Source organism: Myxocyprinus asiaticus, chromosome 44 (assembly GCF_019703515.2).
Source record: "Myxocyprinus asiaticus isolate MX2 ecotype Aquarium Trade chromosome 44, UBuf_Myxa_2, whole genome shotgun sequence".
Lineage (NCBI taxonomy): Eukaryota > Metazoa > Chordata > Actinopteri > Cypriniformes > Catostomidae > Myxocyprinus > Myxocyprinus asiaticus.
Genome location: NC_059387.1, coordinates 23,839,839 through 23,860,567, shown reverse-complemented (window position 1 = coordinate 23,860,567; position 20,729 = coordinate 23,839,839). Strand labels below are relative to the sequence as shown.

General features: G+C 40.2%; 1 pseudogene; it reads right to left on the bottom strand.

The window, feature by feature from the left end:
- LOC127434521 (DNA polymerase alpha catalytic subunit-like) overlaps positions 1 to 20,729 on the bottom strand; it is a 101,649-nt pseudogene that overhangs the window by 12,242 nt on the left and 68,678 nt on the right.

Here is a 20,729-nt window from a genome sequence, read left to right as displayed (position 1 = left end):
GTTGCTATTTAAATCAAATTAAACTTTTTAAACAAAGGAGTGTTTTCAATCGCATATTTGTTTATTTATTCAGTGGATGGGGTGCCGTGGGTGTAAAACACTATAAAGGAGTTCCGCAGTTTAAAAACTTTGGGAACCACTGCCCTAGGTGCTTGTATATCTTGTTTAGTTAATGGTGGAAAACAGTCTTTAAGTCAAATTTGTTTATAAATCAAATCATGATGGGATGTTTAACAAAAGTTATATGCAATCTTTCTATGACAATTTAATTATCATTGAAGCTCAAGAATGAAATAATATTTACAAGTGAAATGGAGCATTGCGACAACTGGAGAACTGCTGCCGCATCCATCTTTTACATAATTAACAAAACTAAAAACTTTTTGTTAAGGTAAGAAGACTTGGGCTTCTTTTGAGAAGCAGACACCAATCTTATCAAAGGCACAAATGCATCCAGTGGCGTGAATGTATAGTGACATGTATGGTAATGGTGAGTGGACGGGTAGAGAAACTGGCATTCTCTGGCCATTCACTTTGAGATATATATATATATATATATATATATATATATATATATACTTGAAAGAAAGCATTTTCCTTCCTTTACGGTACTCTGGGTGTGATTGTGAGAGTATGTATTTGTGCGGAGGGGGATTGGGAGGCCAATTTCCATCAGTCTTTCCTCACTGAAGGAATCAGGTAATCTAGTGAGGAAAAGACTGCAAATGGATAAAGCACTGACCAGCAATTTCACCATCAAGCAACAGAGGGATGAATTCACTATGCACCGCCTCCATCACAGCCCTGAAATACATCCCGGTAGAACTGAACCACAGTACCACCTCTGGTCAAGATGACACACTGCAACCACCTCCAAACAAACTACATCAATCAAGTAATTTAAATGCCTCTTTGAGTTTAACTTCCCAGACTGGCCAAAAGGTTCATTCACCCTCTCTTATTGTTCGAAAGGCTTCCAGCGACCAAAGTCAGTTGGAGGCTTCTAACCTCCAACCCCAGTGTCCAACAGAAACATCTCTCTCTCGCTCTATCTACCAGCAACATACATCTCCAGTTATCTAAAGCTCCACAATAACAGCGGAGTAGAGAGAATAGGGGGAAGATTGGTTTTTCTATTGTGCTGCGGGTCTGGCATAATGCCCACTTTAAAAGCAATTCCTCCGTCATCAGAGACGGACAGAAAATCTGGCAGATACGACACTAAATGTCTTATGGTGTGAGGGGGAGGTGGTTGGTAAATTACGAGAAGGCGTGTGTATGTGTGAGTGTGTGTGAAGAGGGCAGCTAAAAGTTTTCTGAACTGTACTTTATTCCACTATCGCTCACAAGCATTTACAACAGCGTCAACAGCAGCAGACCAGAGCTCAAACCTCTGCTTTTGTTTGTAGCAATCTGATAATTGTTGCAAATTCATTGAAGAGAATACACTTTGGTTGTACAGTGTAACAGGTTTCTAGAAGAAGAAGAAGAAAAAAAGAAAAAAAAAAACCTTTGACAAGCACATGTGTTTTATTTTTATGTTATGTTTGGGATCTTACATTTTTCCTTTTGACCGTAGAATAGAACGATATACCTCTGGCATGACCAATGTAACCAACCTGCTTTTTAGCTCGTCACAGATCAGTTTTAGGTGAACACACAACTCTAAACCATTAAAAGTGGTTTAAACTGGATTAAGTCAAATGCATTAAGGGGTGGGGTGGGGGAAATCGGAATACTGCAATGAAATTAAACTATTTCTGTCTTCTTTCAGCCTTTTGGCTAGCAAGTTACATATTCATGGAAGGCTAACATTTAGGGTTCCCATACTGTTAGACCAATGAATTTCCATGACTTTTCCATTCATTTGTAACAGGATAAGGACATTTAAAACGTATTCTATAGTAATTGTCCACCTAAAAATCTATTTCCATCAATTGAAATATTTTAGAAATGTGCACAACTAAGAAAGATTAATATTCCCCTAAGACATCTCCATGATGTTTCCAGGCCTGGAAATCACATTTGTAAAACTTCCCAGATATTTCTAGGGTTAGAAATGCATGCATAACTTCATCTACTAGTGACATAGCTTTCACAACGTGATGCAGCTAAAGCTACGGCATGTGAATTCCAATTTGCAGTAACGGCACAAATGTCCATTGAGCGGGTATATTCAGAACCCCTAAAATTGAAGAGTTACATCCCAGGGTATAAATAAGGAACTGGACCAGGTAAAGAAAGTACAAGCCATCCAGCCCTGTAATTTCACCCCTAGACCCCTATAAACCTGGGGGTCTATAATACAGTAATGTGTAGTATTAAAGTGAGAGGGGAGATAACTGTCTCAAGGCTATACTTCAAAGCTCAGGGTGTGATATCCTCCACTAATCCCACAATACACAATTGCATGCACACACATGCCTATGGCAAAGCTGAACGTACACCGATCAGCCACAACATTAAAACCACCTGCCTAATATTGTGTAGGTCCCCCTCGTGCCGCCAAAACAGCGCCAACCAGCATCTCAGAATAGCATTCTGAGATGCTATTCTTCTCACCACAGTTGTACAGAGTGGTTATCTGAGTTGCCATAGACTTTGTCAATTCAAACCAGTCTGGCCATTCAAGGCTGACCTCTCTCATCAACAAGGCATTTCCATCCGCAGAACTGACGCTCACTGAATGTTTTTTGCACCATTCGGAAGAAATTCTAGAGACTGTTGTGTGTGAAAATCCCAGGAGATCAGCAGTTACAGAAATACTCAAACCAGCCCATCTGGCACCAACAATCATGCCACGGTCCAAATCACTGAGATCATATTTTTCCCCATTCTGATTGTTGATGTGAACATTAACTGAAGCTCCTGACCCATATCTGAATGATTTTATGCACTGCAGCCACACGATTGGGTGATTAGATAATCGCATGGATGATTGTTGGTGCCAGACAGGCTGGTTTGAGTATTTCTGTAAAATGGGTTGGTGCCATTTTGGCAGCACGAGGGGGACTTACACAATATTAGGCAGGTAGTTTTAATGTTGTGGCTGATCGGTGTATATACAGTGGGTTAATTTATTTTTTTAATAAAACAGCATAGACAATTGTTGTGAAGTGCATATGCCTTAATCTGGCATCAAATACGAAATTAGGGCTATCCAATTAATTGGAAAAATAATCGAGAATGCGATTATGGCTGCCACAATTAACTAATTGTTAAAAGTGCCAATTACAGCATTCCATTTAGGTTTATTTCCATTGCATCTAAGTTTCCTATTTGCAGCACTTTAGCATTGTAACCAATCACAGACATGATCGTTGTGCACTTATTTGGCAAGTCAGTTGTTTAGATTTGCCTATAGGTCTATCAGTAATAACAGCCAGTCCTAAGTTTTAAGCATTCTGAAACACTGTTTTATGCTTCACTTCTTTTTGTGAATGGCTGAAGAAACATTAAGTGACACTCCAAAAGAGGCTTTAAAACCAAAGCTTTCTTTGGTGGAATTGTTTTGGATTCGATAGATGTCAGACAGCTGAAAATTATGCATAAAAATGAACAACTGTGATTACAATATCAAGCAAAATAATCAACATTTATGACTTTAGACATAATCATGCAGCCTTTTACTAAATATAACCAAAAAATTGTAAACAAATGGTTTCTGAGAACAACGGTCCAGGAAAATTGGGGGAGGACAGGAAAAGTGAATGTCACTTCTCATTCCACCTAGTGAAAATCAGGGCTAGAGTGTTAAAATCACTCGTTTAGGAATTAGAGCCCCGACTGCAGTGATGGGCAGTGTGGCTGACAGAAATGCCGCAGATTGGTCACAATTACTCGCAGAAACAACAGTCGGGGAAAAAGAAATAAAATTCCACAGAGAAGCCAAGTCTATAATCATGTTAGGCCCCCCCCATACACTCTCCCCTCAGCCTGCTCCACGTTCTGAGTGGTCATCTATTGATTACACATTATATTTATCTACGGCTCTCGCGCTCGACTCGGAACCTCATCGACACATGTAAAAATAAATAATGTACAAGTCTATTCCAAGAGGTCCTTTTTAATCAAATGACATCAATCAAAAAGTATTGTGGGTAAGTAGCCATCGCTCCGCTAGCGGCGGCCGTGAGCGGTCTGGATCCTCCAACGACCTGCTGAAAACATATGCTCCATGTCCCATTATTTATGAAGGGCTATCCTTTAGCCTTCTCTCCAATTACTCGCCCTATCATTTTCCAAAATCTAAAAACTGTTTTCAATCAACATAGCCAGCGCTATTACCGAGGGCCTACAGGATGAGAGGAGGCTCTCTCTCTCTCTCACTCCCCTCTTTCTTCCAACTGATTGGCCGCTTTGCATTCCGCACCACACTGTTCCGTGATTGAATCTGTCGCCTGAATTACGGCTGTCGACTCGAGGAGTTGAGGATTCTTAACCGTGGCCGCCTCCAGCCGCTATGAGGTGTGTATGTGTAAAAATGAGTGCGAGTTGTAAATACATGCTGGACGAGTGTTTATATTCGATAATGTTTGTGAGCACATTGTGTTAATTAGTAATGGGCCAAGTTGATGTGAATGCATGTTCTTACATTTATCCTCCACTGGCAGGACTTTGTTGATGGCATATTCCCAGTCGAAGATGTATCTGTAGAAGCTCAGCTGGTTGTACAGGGCTTTCTCTGAATACTAAAATGAGAAAAGAAAACACACAAATTAAACCAGTCCAGCAGACATCACAACAAGCAGGGAGGTGACATAGAGAGTAAACTGTAGGTTAACCAACAACAAGGTAACAGTGTTTAACATGGTTTGTTCAAAAGGCGATGCAAGTACCAGACTAAATATTGCACAACACATGGTTTTGTCAAGCAGTGTTTTTGGAAACACTATGTATCATCACCTGTGAAAGCAGCACTCCAGGTGCAACAGGGGAAAACACAAGTTGTAAATTTAACATTTAACTCTGTATTCAACACAGAATTCAGCCATGACCTGTGATTCTTGCAATACACCAAAAAAACAAATTCGACTGTGCAGATAAGGAATGTCACAAGTACTAGGAGCCAACTGATCCTACAATAAATAATAATAATAAAAAAAACATAATACAGTTTTCCTATAGTATCTGTTTTAAAGACTGAATTTATTACTAAGTATGGACACTGCAGTCAAACCAGCCTTGGTTTGAATATGCAACAACTGTAATGTGTTCCCATTAAAAAAAAAAAAAAAATCAGAGTAACCTCCAAAAAGATGATGAAAAAAGTCAGTCAGTACCAACTGAGTCATGAGTCACTAGTCTATTAGTGGTAAAAACAATGAATAATTTTCTTCCTTTAACATACATTTTGTTTATTTGTTAGAATTAGGAATGTGCACGAACATTTGGTTAACCGTTTGACGCGCCTATATTCGAATACCAAAATCCATATTCGGTTATCTTACATGTACAATATAGGTCTTCAACCCGATACGAGCCTGACTGTATGCAACAAACCATTTGGTTTTGGGCCAGTTTTTCTGAGTATAGGGTGAGCAAGGGGCTGTTCACACTTATTTTTTGCAGTTTAGCCAATTGCTTTTCTATGTGAACAAGCGCTTGACAGACGTCTATGACCGTTCCGCCGCATCTCACTGTCTCGCAGAGGGCCGCCGCAATTTTCAGACACCTTGTTTAGTTGAAAAGAACTTTAATAATAATAATAATAAACTTTTATTTTGTATAGTGCCTTTAAAAGTGACTTCTCAGTGCTTTACGTAAGAACCCAAAAACAACAAAATACACATAACCACAGAATAAAATACACACATATACAATAAAAGTGAATCAAACACTACATAATAATAAAACATCAACTGAAAGCCAACTTGAAAAAATTTGTTTTTAGGCAAGATTTGAAAATACCAAGAGACTTTGAATTTTAATATTTATAAACGCATCACGAGACACCCGTGTTCTGTTTCACTATTCGCTGTGCTGCATCTAGCACAGGTGTCACAAAGATTTGACGTTCTTAAGAAGTTCGTGTTGCAAAGAGACTTCATGGGACTGTCACAAATGATTCCAGATAATTTTTCACCTGGCAAAGTTTCAGCGTTTGATAAACAGTAAGTCAATGTAATGTGTTTTTTTTTTTTTTTTTTTTAACTCTGGTGTGCAGACAATAATTCCATAATTAAATGCTAAACTATTTAAAAATCAAAGCCTCCTGAAGAGGCTAATAAACTGCAACAGTGTAACACCATACAAATGACAATATTTGCATTTGCTGCCTTACGGATATGTAAACCTGCCCGGGCAAAATCAGGTTTAGCACTTAAATTGCATATTTTCCAATGGTTAACTTCCACTGCACTATGTTGCAGGCAGTTAAAGTTTGATTATTTTTGTTTGACTTATTTTTATTTTGTTTGCGAGTGATTTTATCATTTGAAGATCTACTCTATGTATTGTGCTACTTAAGCTCATAGCTCAGTGTGGACTTTATTCCCTGCTAGTTTGAGTAGTGTTTGTCTCATATCCATTGCAATAAACATTCTTTATTCCAGAGTCCTGACGAACAACTGTTTGTGAACCATTGTGGTTAAACAAGTATTACAAACGGTCACCATGCACATTGCTAGTTTGAATAACGACACATACAAATTACATTGTCTGGCTTTTCAATTTAATCTGTTGTAGGTGATTATAGCCTAAAAAACAAATGTAAGAGTGTCCTATGCTTTGAGTTAATTTTTTTAAAATTGTGATCAAATACTTTAATTTAGTCATTTTATATTACATTTGAATACATTAGTATTTTTTTTTATCCCATTATTTAGTATCAAGAAGTTCCATAAAACTGGTATTGGTATTAGCTACTGAAAATTTGGTACAGTGACAGCTCTAGCACTAATGACACCATGTTATCTGCAAGAAAAAAATAAAAACAAATAAATATCGTTTTCTTTCATTATCTATCAAAAATGTGTAACAAAGTTTTACTGTATCAGTGGTAGAAAAAAAAAAAAAAAAGCTGTTACTTCAAAATTCAAAGCTCTTTACAAATTCTTTAGTGACACTGCGGCTGCTGATTATTCCAATGCATATTCAATATAACGTGGAAGACAGAAAAGGGAAAAACCAATTAGCTAAAATCATACTGCTTTAGTTTAGTAGTATGTGTTATTGTCCCGGGAAAATGAAAGGCTGAAGCACAAGTCATTTTTATTTGTATAGCGCTTTTCACAACACACATTGTTTCAAAGCAGCTTTACAGAAATTCATGCATTATCAAAAAATGAAACTAATATCTTTAAAGTCTTAAAGTGATCATTGTGTAGTTTGATTAAATACGATTGTAAATTGTTACAATAATAATGGTATTTAGAACCCCAGTGAGCAAGCTGAAGGTGACTGTGGCAAGGAACACAAAACTCCATAAGATGTTGGCTAATGGAGAAAAATAACCTTGGGAGAAACCAGGCTCACTATGGGGCCAGTTTCCCTCTGGCTAACCAGCATGGATATAATGCCAATATTAGTTATTTATGTGCAGTGCAGGTCATGGTTTAAGATTAGTAAACTAAGTAAGTGTTAAGGTCCAGTGTTAATTTTTTTTATTTTATTTTTTTATGAACTGTAAGATTAATGACTAATGTCTTTGAAGTCCATCCTGGATGAACTGCAGGAGGTCACATAGATGCATTGTCCTTTGTTGGTTGGCTGATGAAGGCTTTTGTTGGCAATTAAATGATAGTCTATGTATTCCATTTCAAAAGTGTAGTCCATCAGTAGACAAAGGTGATGCAGGCAGAGATTAATGAGGTGCATCGCAGTTCAACCGGCAGGTCATTTCGGTGAGGTTCGGTGGGGTCCATCCTAAGTCCAAGGTTCACGCAATGGCATATGAATTATCCGATGTCTTACAGTTGGAGCTGGCATCAGTTCATCCTCTGAAGTCCATAGTAAAAGACTGAAATGATGTCTGGCTAGCACTGGCTGCATTTAGTCGTCATCTCTCAGAGACACATAGCAGTGGAGTCCGACACCAAGCAGGAATGGAGCTGGATCTGGCCGGCTCTGGTAACCTCGGGATATGAATCCAGGTTGAGACATGGAAACAAATTCAATAATATTAGCGTAGATGTCATTCAATTTTATGCAGAGTTATAGATCACGATAGATGTTTCTGGTTCTGGCAAACCTAACTAAAGCAGCCTGATTGGTGAGTTGATGGATAAATTAGGTGTATGTCTGGCTGAATAGATGAGTCTTTAGTCTAGACTTAAACTGAGTGAGTGTGTCTGCATCCCGAATAGTGTTAGGGAGACTATTCCATAGTTTAGGGGCCAAATATGAAAAGGATCTACCCTCCTTTTGTGAATTTTGATATTTTAGGAACTATTAACAAGTCAGAATTTTGTGATCGTAATGAACATGATGGAATATAACATGTCAGAAGGTCACTTAAAGGTGCACTCAGCAATTCCTGAGAAACTGTTGATATTCGAACTCAACTGCCAAAACACACACCTCCCTTCCAGTGCTTCTTTTAGAAACTCCGCCCCCAAATTCCTGCACACAAGACAGTTTTACGCACACCAGCTCCAGACAGACAACTCTCCTGCTACTAAATCTAAAATCACAACAACAGCATATATGGGTTCTGTGAAACATTGCATAATTTATGTTACCAACCTATCGAGGAGAAAAAGAGCAACTTCTGCATCTGTCTTCAAGCCTTTTACCTCTTGGAGGTCTCTTCACTGCTGAAAAGCCTTGGCGATGTTGATGTGGATCCTAGCCCTCGACTTATCATTATCCTTCTTTTTTAGTTTATATTCGTCTGACCTTTTTCTCTTGGTCTGTTTCTCAGCCATTTGTCCTCCTTGGAGTTTACAAAGTTCGCATCAGCCAGATTTGCTGTCGCTCTTCTAATGAATTTCCCTCTCGCTCTGCTCCAACCCCCCATCCTGTGCACACGCAATAACCACCCCCTGTTGCTGATTGGCTGGAGTAGTGTTGTGTTGATCGGTCAGATCCACTTTGTTTTTGTCCCATTTTCAGAGCCAGAGCTGTGAACAAATACTAGATTTTTTTCAGCCCACCCACAAAATGGACAGCTAGCAAAATGCGAGATATTTGCAGAATTTGAAAAAAAAGTGTTCCGGATTAGAATTACTGAGTGCACCTTTAAGTACTGTGGAGCTAGAACATTCAAAGCTTTCTATGTAGTTAACAATTTTAAAATTAATACGAAATTGAACAGGTAGCCAATGTAACGATGATAAAATGGGGCTAATATGATCATATTTCCCAGTTCTAGTTAGCACTTTGGCAGCTGCATTTTGAACCAATTGGACATCCTCCCAGTAATGCATTACAATAATCTAGTCTTGAGGTCATGAATGCATTAATTTGTTTTTCTGCATCAGCAACAGAGAGCAAATGTCGTAACTTAGCAATACTTCTGAGGTGGAAGAATGCTGTTCTACAAACACTGGAAATTTGATTTTTAAAGGACAGATTGGTATCAATTATAACACCCAAGTTCTTCGCTGTAGAAGACAACGTAACAGTACATCCATCGAGAGTCAAATTATATTTTAGTGGCTTATTTTTAGAGGTTTTTGGTCCAATAAATAATACCTCTGTTTTGTCAGAATTGAGTAGAAGGAAACTTCTGGCTATCCAATCTTTGAATTCATTGATAGACTCTGCTAATTTGGAGAATTGTGAATTTTTGTTGGGTTTAGAAGAAATATAAAGTTGGGTATCATCAGCATAACAGTGGAAACTTATTCCATGATTCCTGATAATATCTCCCAGGGGAAGCATGTATAAGGAGAAAAGGAGATGCCCTAAAACTGATGGCACTCCATACTTAACTTTTGTTTGAGTTGACAATTGCTCGTTTACACAAAGTGGTAGCACTCTGATAAATAGGACTGAAATCATGCTAATGCAAGTCCACTAATGCCAATATAATTCTCAAGCCTATTCAAGAGAATGTTGTGATCTATCATGTCAAAGGCAGCACTAAGATCTAAAAGCACTAAAAGAGAAATGCAGCCGCGATCAGATAAGATTTTTTAACTCTGATAAGTGCAGTCTCTGTACTGTGATGGGGCCTAAATCCTGACTGAAATTGTTCATAGATACCATTTCTCTGTAGAAATGAACATAGTTGGGAGGACACTAACTTTTCTAGTATTTCGACATAAATGGTAGATTTGAAATCGGTCTGTAATTAGCCAATTCTCCAGGATCAAGCTGTGGCTTCTTAAGTGGTTTGATAACTGCCATTTTAAAAGTTTCTTGGGACATGTCCTAAGGATAGCGAGGAGTTAATAATATTAAGAGGAGGTTCTGAGATTACTGGGAATACCTCTTTTGAGAGCTTAGTTGGTATTATACTCTCGGCACTATCAAGAGTGCTAGAGAAGACTGTATTTATACTTTGTTATTATATCAAGTTCTTCTAGACATTTTGGCTTGAGAAACAATTCTGGAAGATTATTTGTGAAGCTATCTTCAGTGGTCGAAAGAATAGTTCCACCTGAACGATAGTGTGGTGTAGATTGAGTGCAAACAAGAGACAAGGTAATGATCTGAGATGTCATCACTCTGTGGTAGTATTTCTATAGTATCAACATCAACTCCATATGACAGAATTAAATCTAGCATATGATTATGGCGATGAGTTGGTCCTGTCACAATTTGTCCGACTCCAAGAGAGTTGAGAATATCGATAAATGCTAATCCCAATGCGTCATTTTCATTATCTATGTAAATGTTGATGTCACCAACAATTAAAGCTCTATCTACATTAACTACTAGATCTGATAGAAAATTTGCAAATTCACCAAGGAAATCTGAGTATTGCCCAGGTGATCTATATACTGTAGCAAGGGCAAAAAATTACAGATTTTTTATTCATATCTGACGGTGTCAAATTAAGCATTATTAGTTCAAAAGACTTAAACGTATACCCTGTCTTCTGAGTAACACCAAAAACATCACTGTAAATTGTAGCAACACCTCCTCAACCCTTCAGACGAAGCTCATGTTTATAACAATAACCTGAGGGAGTTGGATTAATTTAAACTAATATATTAATCCGGTTTAAGCCAGGTTTCAGTCAAACAGAGCACATCCAAACTATGATCTGTAATAATAACATTTACAATTAGTGTTTTGGTAGAAAGAGATTGTGGCAGCGAGGGCATGGTCAAGCGTCCGTCCGGAGAGAGAGAAAGCGGTAAGGGCACTTGCACCTGAGCTAAATTACATCTATCACCTGTCTCTAATTACAGTGAGCACGGGGAGAGCGGCATAAAAGAGCCACACCGCCAGCAGACCGGAGAGAGAGAGAGTCTGGGTCGTGAAGGTCTTCGTGACCTGGTTCCCTGTGTCCTCCTTGAGTAAATCTTCTACAGAGATCTAATGTTTAGTATCCCTACATTTATATGATGTTTATCTTAAATGTTTTCGTTTTTTTCAAGTTTGACCTTAATCATATTTTTTCTAAATGATTTAGTGAGGGGTTTGTGTTTGGTAGTTCGGGGAACAGACACAGTCTCTATATGATATCTAGGTGATACAGTCTCTATGTGTTGTAGTTTATGTGACTATGTGTGATGTCTCAAGGCAGCTAGCAGACGTTCGGATTAACCAGTTTGTCTGCTTCCTGACCTGGGCCCCAATTAGTGAAATACTAATCACTTTTAAGACTATGAGCCAAATTACTAGTGAGGAGAGCGGCACCTTCCCTGGAGGGATGGAGTCCGTGTCTCTTTAGCAGGTCAGGTCTACCCCAAAAACTCTTCCAAAAGTTAATAAATCCTATGCTATTCTCCAGACACCACTCAGATATCCAGCCATTCGGTGACACTAATCTACTATAAACCTCATCACCACAATGAGCAGGGAGGGGGCCAGAGCATATTACAGTGTCTGACATTGTTTTTGCAATTTCACACACCTCTTTAACATTATCTTTAGTGATCTCCGGCTGGTGAAGCCGGACATCATTAATGCCGACATGAATAAATCTACGTTTATCATTAGCCAGCACTTGTACATTTGATCTGATATCAGATGCTCGAGCCCTGGAAATGCATTTAACAATGGTAGCTAGAGTCTCTATTTCCACGTTCCTTACAATAGTATCACCTATTATTAAGGCTCTGTCAACATGATTCTCAGTGGGTGCATCACTGAGTGGGAAGAATCGATTGGAAACCCTAACAGGAACGTGAGAGTGATGTCGCTTTGCTGAGCGAGTATGCCACCGAGACGTCACACAAACGCCCTGCTGCGGGGCTTCTCTTTCTCACTGACCTCCACTAGTGTTCGAATGCGTGTCTCTAACTCATTAACCTTCTACATCAGCCTGACTAATTCCTTACATTTATCACATGTGAATCCCTCACTGTTGACTGAAGAAGCTGTAGTACACGTGGCATGCAATGCAGGAATAACATGAGCAGATACCATGACTTACCGCAGTTGTTGTTGTTGTTATGGTTATTCTTGAGCGGCGAGGGTTTGAGATCAATGTGGTTACTGATCAGCAGATGTTTGAGATTGATGCAATAATCCGTGTAAACACAGTGGAGAAATAAATGCACGCAGTCGAGATGCGAGGTGTAGACAAGTGGGAAAAGAAAAAAGAGAGAAATTGGGTGTGTGCGGTAAAATACACGCAGTTGAAACGGTAGAAAAGTGGAAAAACCCGAAGCACGTGGTAAAATGGCAAAGGATAAAATGATGAACGTATCAGAATAATAATAAGCAATGCTAAGCAGGCTAGCAAGCTACAAACACTTGTGCAGCGTGCCGGCAGCAACCGGAGCAGGAAAATCAACTGGAAATCTCCAATAATGAGATTGGTGCGACTCAATCAAGGAAACTGGAGAATCATCTGTTTTACAGCTGTGGAGACAGGTAGTGTTTGTCATATATTCTCCATTGTCACAGACAGAGACAAACACACACAGGCTCAGTCAGAGCACAAGTTTGGAGTCACATAACCTCTGAAACTGTCTGACTGGCCAAAATCAGCCAGTGTACACCCCACCTTCTCTCGTGACAAAAGCAAGAAACGGTGTTTGGTTTGAAAATTCAGCTGTAATTACTGTTACCCATGTGTCTAACTGCCAAAGGCGTGCAGGTCGAGCGAGAAAATAAAAGAGAATGGGGAGGGAGAGAGAGATGTTCAGCTCTGAAATTACCTCTTTCATAATAGTTTGTTTTGATAAGGCACCGTGTGTGGATCTGATGAACAACTGTTGCTGTCAATTTGATTAGCCATTATACTTTTATGTTAATTGCTGTTATTGGGTCACAGTCTCTCCATGTCACCATAGAATCAGAGCAATGTGGGTGCCGGAGGAGTTTAGCATGGGATCTCTCCTCAGCAGACCGGCATTTAATTGCCCTCTACAGCTTCTGATGAGCCCAGCAGCTGTTGACCCATAACGCACCGGCTGGTCAACAGCCGTGCCTGTCGATTCAGCAATGCGGCCATAATAGAACATCTATAATCAGTGCTAAATGCAGGGCCAGACTGTCATGTGCACGTAAACACGCTCTCCGCCGAATCCATGCGTGCATGCAAACCACATTCTGCCCAAAAATACTGAGGATTGTAGACTTAAAAGGAGACTAAACACAATAAGTGAATGGACAAGCAAGGCAGTGCCTGGACAAGCTTCACAGATGTGCTGACAGGTGTCAAAGAGGGAGTGACTAAGGCATCGTCAAATGTTATTCAATTTAACCCCCCACCCCCACCCCACAAACATAGGCCCCTCCCTTATGCAGCTTTGCTCGGCTCAATGCTTTGTTCCTGTACTGACACCATTTCAATTTTCTTCACAAATCTGCAGCATTTTCGGCCTGAGTGACTGAGGAGCAAACCAGCTGTGAAATTGCCTCTCTCCTGAGACCCCCACCACATCCCCCTCCACCCTACAAGCGCTTATCCTTTTGCAGCCCTCTGATAGAGACATGGCAGCCAGGGAACACTTCCTACAGCAGTACCACTAAACCTTTGGTACAGTCGAAAGCAACCTGTCGGAAGAGCTGTAGATGGGGAAATTAAAGAGAAAAGAAAGGGGGAAAGAAAAGTGTCAATGCATACCATTGTAAGGCCATGCATCATGACCAAAGGGGTGGAAATAGTATACATTCATACACCCTCCAGTAAGTCCATGGTTTATATTGGAGGCTGTATAATCTGTAAATAGATGAATCAAACTTATGATGTGGATCATCTAAAGATACAGGGCTCAAATTATTTCTCCATATGACCATGTTGCTTATATTTAAAGGATGTATAATACCCCTATTGAGCCTGGGTAGCAAAGAAAATGGCTACTCTTTCAATTCATGCAGATCTGTGCAGCTGCAAAAGGAGAGGACAGAAAAAAAAAAAAAGAAAAATCTCCAAACAGTTTTAATGAGGCTTAACAAAAAAAAAAAAAAAAAAATGCTCCAATCGGAGTTAATTTTAACGGGCTGCGTTGAAAAAGGAAGGCGATCGGCATCACAAGGTTTCATAACGAGTCAATATATGTAAATCTTTACAAGGCAAACACAGTGGGAAACAAAGACATTTAACTGAAGCGCCAGTTGATGTCTCCACTTTTTGTGCACATAATTTCTCCCCATTGAAAGGTATAATTGCCTGCTATTTGAAGATATTCATGCTCAATTTTTGAAATTAATTTCAATTGGGGGGAAATGTAGAAATGTCAGCTCCCGTGAAAGGGATTTGATTTCAATTATCCTTGCTCAAAGGACTGTGATTTCCAAATACACTTAAGCAAAATTATGACAAGAATTTTTGTTCCCAGAAATTCAGTGTTTAAAGAGCGATTAGATGATAAATGGACTGGCTTTGAATTGAAGTGAATGCGCCGGTTACCATTTGAAAGGCACTCAATTATCCCTGATTGCTCCTGTTATAATGTCTCAAATAGAGATACCTGCTATTGCTGTAATTTGTGTGAAAATTAACATGCTGCAGTTTCCACTAGAGGGGAAAAAAGGAAGCCCTAATGGGTGCCTGAATGTACATCAATAAAATGGAGAGGGAGAGAGAGAGAAAGACGGCGGGTGGGGGGCTGGTGGTTGGAGAGATCTATGAGGGAGGAAAAGCAGCTGAAAATGAAAAACAGGTTGAGGGGGAGAGCCAGTGTTAAAGGAAAAAGAGAGAGAGAGAAAGAGAGAGGGAAAATTTTTAATTTACTGAAAATATTACAAATTGCACCTGTGTACAACTCCTTCAAATTACCGTCCAATCAGCCGAGGGTGCCTATTACGCTTCCATTTAATCTGGATACAATGGTAGTCAATGTCTCTGTGTCCGTGGAGACACATTGCTGTCAGCAGAGCTTTAAAGCCCAGAACGACAGAGGGATGGTAGAGGGGTGAGGAAGTTAATGTTTTATTCAGCCGGCAGTTTAAACTGCCATCTCACCAGGCAGAGCAGAGGACAGCTAAGTGGCTATGGTGACAAGAGAAATTGTCCTTCTGGGTTTCAAACTGTCGCCACAGAACTAGACGCAGAAATAAAGCAGATGGAAGAGAGGAGGAGATAGAAAGAGTATGGGAGGAAGAAAAAATTGGGGTGGATGTCTCGGTCCCTAACAAGATGGACAAGGGACAGAGGGGACACTTATTTTGGAAGGGTCATCTCTAGCTCCATCTCTGTACAGGGTAAAAACAAGAGAGTGATTGATATCTCTTCACAGAAAGCTGCCACTTTATAGTAAAAAAGGGCTTCAATATTGATCTGTTTCACACCCACATCCATCATATCGCTTCTGAAAATATGGATTTAACCACTGGAGTCTCATGAGCCGCTTTTCCACTGTCAGGCCAAATGAAGGCGTGCTAGTGCGTGCCAAGGCCAGTTGCGTCCCCACTGTCACTTCCGGGGATTAATAGTGGCTCCTCGGGACTTATTCGGGGCCAACGGCCACCGATTACCCTTGGGCCAAAGAATGCCAACTAGGGATTGAGGCGTGGTCAAAGGCAGAATTTAGCGATACACTTGTGCTGCATTTCACTCAATTTGGATGTGGGATATTCCTACTTGAATTCTCCGAATTCCAACCATAAAGGAATTCCATTGCCAGATGCTTGGAAAATGACATTTAAACAACCTAAACCACAACACTCCCATTAGCATAACAGGGGTTTGACTGTTTCCCAGAAACCCAACTGATAAACAAAGCTGCTACGCTAGCATTTGTGATACAGGTGTACGATCATCAAAAGAGAGTTTAATTTATTGTGTTATGTACAGCGGTCTCTGCAAACGTTTGTTAAGTTTTAATATCTTGTAATGTAGGAACTTTGACTCATTGATCGATATCATTTAATAAAAGTGAATGTTTATCACTAACTCTGTACATCTCTGGATGCAGAGATGTGTCGTCACACACCTATATCTCAGCGGAAAAAAAATTGCGGACACTTTACAAATCCGTTAAGATGCACAATGGACAGGGGGCCTGGGTAGCTCAGAGAGTAAAAACGCTGACTACCACACCTGGAGTCGCGAGTTCGAATCCAGGGTGTCCTGAGTGACTCCAGCCAGGTCTCCTAAGCAACCAAATTGGCCCAGTTGCTAGGGAGGGTAAAGTCACATGGGGTAACCTCGCTATAATGTGGTTCTTGCTCTCGGTGGGGCACATGGTGTGTTGTGCGTGGATGCCACGGAGAACAGCGTGAAGCCTCCACACGTGCTATGTTTCCGCGGTAACGTGCTCAACAAGCCACATAAGCTACACAGATTGACGGTCTCAGATGCAGAGGCAACTGAGATTCGTCCTCCGCCACCCGGATTGAGGTGAGTCACTAAGCCTCCATGAGGACTTTGAGCGCATTGGGAATTGGGCATTCCAAATTGGGGAGAAAAACAATGAACAAAGCAGTGCCCAAAGGAAGAACTTTCCATGGTTCGAGATCATGGACGGTGTGCTGGGACATCGTCCTGCTGTTAGTGGAGAACCACTTGGGACACCATGGCAGTTTAAGTCGGTGAGTTGTCAACGATAAATTATCTTGCTAGCTAGCTAACGTTTCCATAAGATATAAACTTGATATTCTAGATAACTAGATAACAAACGAGTTTGCTTTAGCTTATGAAATTGGCGGGGTGTGTGACGTTTGCACCAGGGCGGTGTATTAAAGGCTGGTTTAAGGAGAACGCTGCGGAGCTTTTGGCCCAATGGTGGGAATGCAGAGTGATTTTGGTCTTGTCTTGTGGTCCAAGGCTATTGACCCTGGCTGACCAGTTTATGGCCCTGGCTCGCACTGGCCCAATAGAGGAAAAGCGGCTATGGATTACTTTTCTGCTGCCTTTGTGATTTTTGAAGGTTCAAACTTCTGGCCACCATTCACTAGCATTATATGGACCTACAGAGCTGAGATATTCTTCTAAAAATCTTAATTTGTGTTCTGCAGAAGAAAGTAATGCACATCTGGTATGGCATGAGGGCATAAGAAATTATGAGAGAATTTTCATTTTTGAGTGAACTATTCCTTTAAACCTAAATGGCCAGCACAAGAGATTCACAAACAGCACACTTGAAGTCAACAAAAAAAATCAAACTTGACCCATATACTTTCTTATTAAATGTGCCTAGTCTCACTGTGCATGGTTCTTTGCCAATTATTACCAAAAAAGTATGTCTTGTAAACTTTAGTTAAAATACAATAATTTACTCCACCTCTGAAAAGACTTCCTTTTCCTCCAAGGTCATCTAGGCCAAGCTGGCTATTGAATATTGTTAACCAACTGTAAAATGGCTAGTTATGCATTGTACTGGGCAAAAGTGTGCTTTTTTTCCCCAAGTTTTCACAAGATGAAGTGAGAGTGGGAGGAGGACACAATTTAAAACCACACACACATTCATACACACTCTCCAGCAGTGGGCCTGTTCTGTCCAAGGTCGAGTCATACTAGAGGCTGGTTCCTCTTATCACAGCAGCTTGTTAAAGCAGAAATTAAACCAACATCATGTCGGCTAGGTCATACAGGTCCAGTGATATATAACGAGGTAGAAATATGGTCAGGGGATAAAGCAGGGGGAGAAGGAAAAAGAGAAGTGGACAGGAAAGACAAGGCCTGGGTCGTAGCAGAAAAAAAACTTTCACAGGCTCCACAGCACCACCACCTGGACAAACTAATGAGTGTTTTTGTAATGATTGGAGCAGTGTTCCTCAAGCCTGGTAGTGGAGGACCCCAGCACTGCACAATTTGGATATTTCCCTTATCTCATACCCTAATAAGGAGCTAATCAGAAGAATATGGTGTGTTAAATAAGGGAGACATCTAAAATGTGCAATGCTGGGGTCCTGCAGTATTGAGAAACAACTGTATAGGGTGTGTAGTACCTCAGGCCTCAGTGTGGATCTAAGACAGGCTGAACAGATTGGTCCAGATCTTGAGAACGCAATCGGCAGTTGACGAGTTCAGTTCCGACAAGCCTGTTCCTCACAAAGCAGCCAACCCTGTGTACAGAGAGATTAAAAGATAAAGCTTAAAAAGCAACCCAAAGACTGTATAATTCATAGATAGAGAAGCGATGATCAAATGATCCTCCTTCAAAGCTGATCGACAGTGATGCACGTGCCCCTACATGGCTGTGGCCCCAAGGAGATGTGCGGCTGGTGCTCTTGTCTGTGGTGGGGCTGTGTGAGGCCTCAGCAATGGAGCAGATGCAGCTGCCCCCTGCCGACACTGCCTTTCCTACCCCTGTTATTACAGCGGGGGCCAGGGGGTAATGCCCTGCTAATGGCTGAGCACTAAATAAACCCCTAGTATCAGAAGAGCACCTGTCCCTGAATCATTACCACCACCTACCCTGTTATACACTAACATATAGAGACTGAAAAAAGAGAGGAAGAGGGACACAGATATAGAGATGCAGAAATAGGGACTGGTTAATGAGGGGAGGAAAAACAATGGAAATTTGTCAAGTGTGGTTTATTGTAGTTACGGTATACAGATTGGATCACAATAACATTGTTACTTTTGCATAAATTAGATTAGAAAACACCTTAATAACACCTTATATACTGCAAGTCCTTATAAAGTCTTAAGTATTTAAAGCTGTCAAAATCTTAACATCAAGACATTTTTATGTCCTTTTTGCAACCGTTATTTATAGGCAAACGATAGAGAAAACAGGAAATAAAAGGATGTGGTTGGGGATATGAAAGCAAGCTGGATTCAAATTTTCTGCAGCCCATATGAGCGCCATGTCAACATATCAAGACACGCACTTGTTGTGTATTAGAACTAGACCAGATCTCTTACATCCACAACACATTTAAAAGACAACAACATGAAGTCAAAAATAAACCCAATTTTTCTGATGTCACCTCGGCCACACAGGCTATTGGATAAAGTTAACCAAAAGTGGCATTTTAGGCGAGTAACCAAACCGGAGTGCTTAGTTTTACCAAATAAAAAAAATTATCGTTAACATAAATAACTTGTTTCACTCTGAAATACATCACATTATGGAGGTAAAATAGGCTGTGAATGTTGTCTCTTGTTCATTTTAAATTGATGACTGGAAATAAACAAAACAGGATAAAACCAAAAAGGTTTATTTAAAGGATCCTCTGTCCATTAGTTCATGTATAGTTCAAAGAGTAAAAAAAGAGAAAGAATGAGAGGACTATGAAAGAATGACAGCACTAAAGAGAGACAGCTAGAGACGGAAGACAGAGAGACAAGAGAAAGGAAATACTTTCACAGTCATAACTGATTTAATTTGTTTCTATTTCCTGTACTACAAGCATCTCTGGATGTTTTTTTTTTTTCAGCTTATCGCCCCATTCAACCCAGAGATGAGTCTTATGGTCTCACCTGTGCTGTCAAATGCGTTTCGCCTACATGGTTATTGTTAAGACCTCACGGAATTATCAGAATCAACAGCTTGTTTTAATTTCTCAAGTAATCTCATCTGGGTGGTGTTTTGTGTGGAGGGGCCGATGTTATTAGGGTAATTAGCAGTAAGCCCCAGGGCTGAGGGAAACCCAGAGTGTGTAATTGAATCCAAACATATGTGAGCTGTTTGGCTTTCATTTTGAATGAAATGCACCAGTGTAATCACCCCTCTGTTTGTCTTAATGGAACTTGTGTTCCTAGAGGCCCAAGACTAAACCAACAGTACTGTTCCCATGGGCTTAGAAGACAGAACACAAACAGGCCAACTCAGAATCACACAGCTACAGTGGAGACAGTCGTTTTAGACTTTTACAGTGGTCTGATTTGATGGGAAAAGGTTGGATGGACAACTATCAAAACTCTCAATTGTTCATACCAAAAAGGACAGATTACAAAAAATTAAAGATTACCAAAATTACCAATACTTTCAAATTAGTGCCCATGTGTCAGTTTCAATGGAAGCCATATCAATTAACTTAGAAATAGGTCAAGCACACACACACACAAATGTGAATCCTTGGCAAACACATTATCAGCAAGTCCATCGTACATACTTTATATGCGTTCTTGCATTTCTGCTACTAGCAGCTCAAACTGTTGTTCTGTCATGACAGAAGTTGACCTGACAGAAAACTGACCGCAGAAGGCAGTCTACACTAAAACCTGTAATAGCACCCCTTGTGGTAATGCTGAAAATGCAACAAATTCAATTGCCTTAAGAGTTGCATTCCAACATATTTGGATTGCAATGACACATGAAATC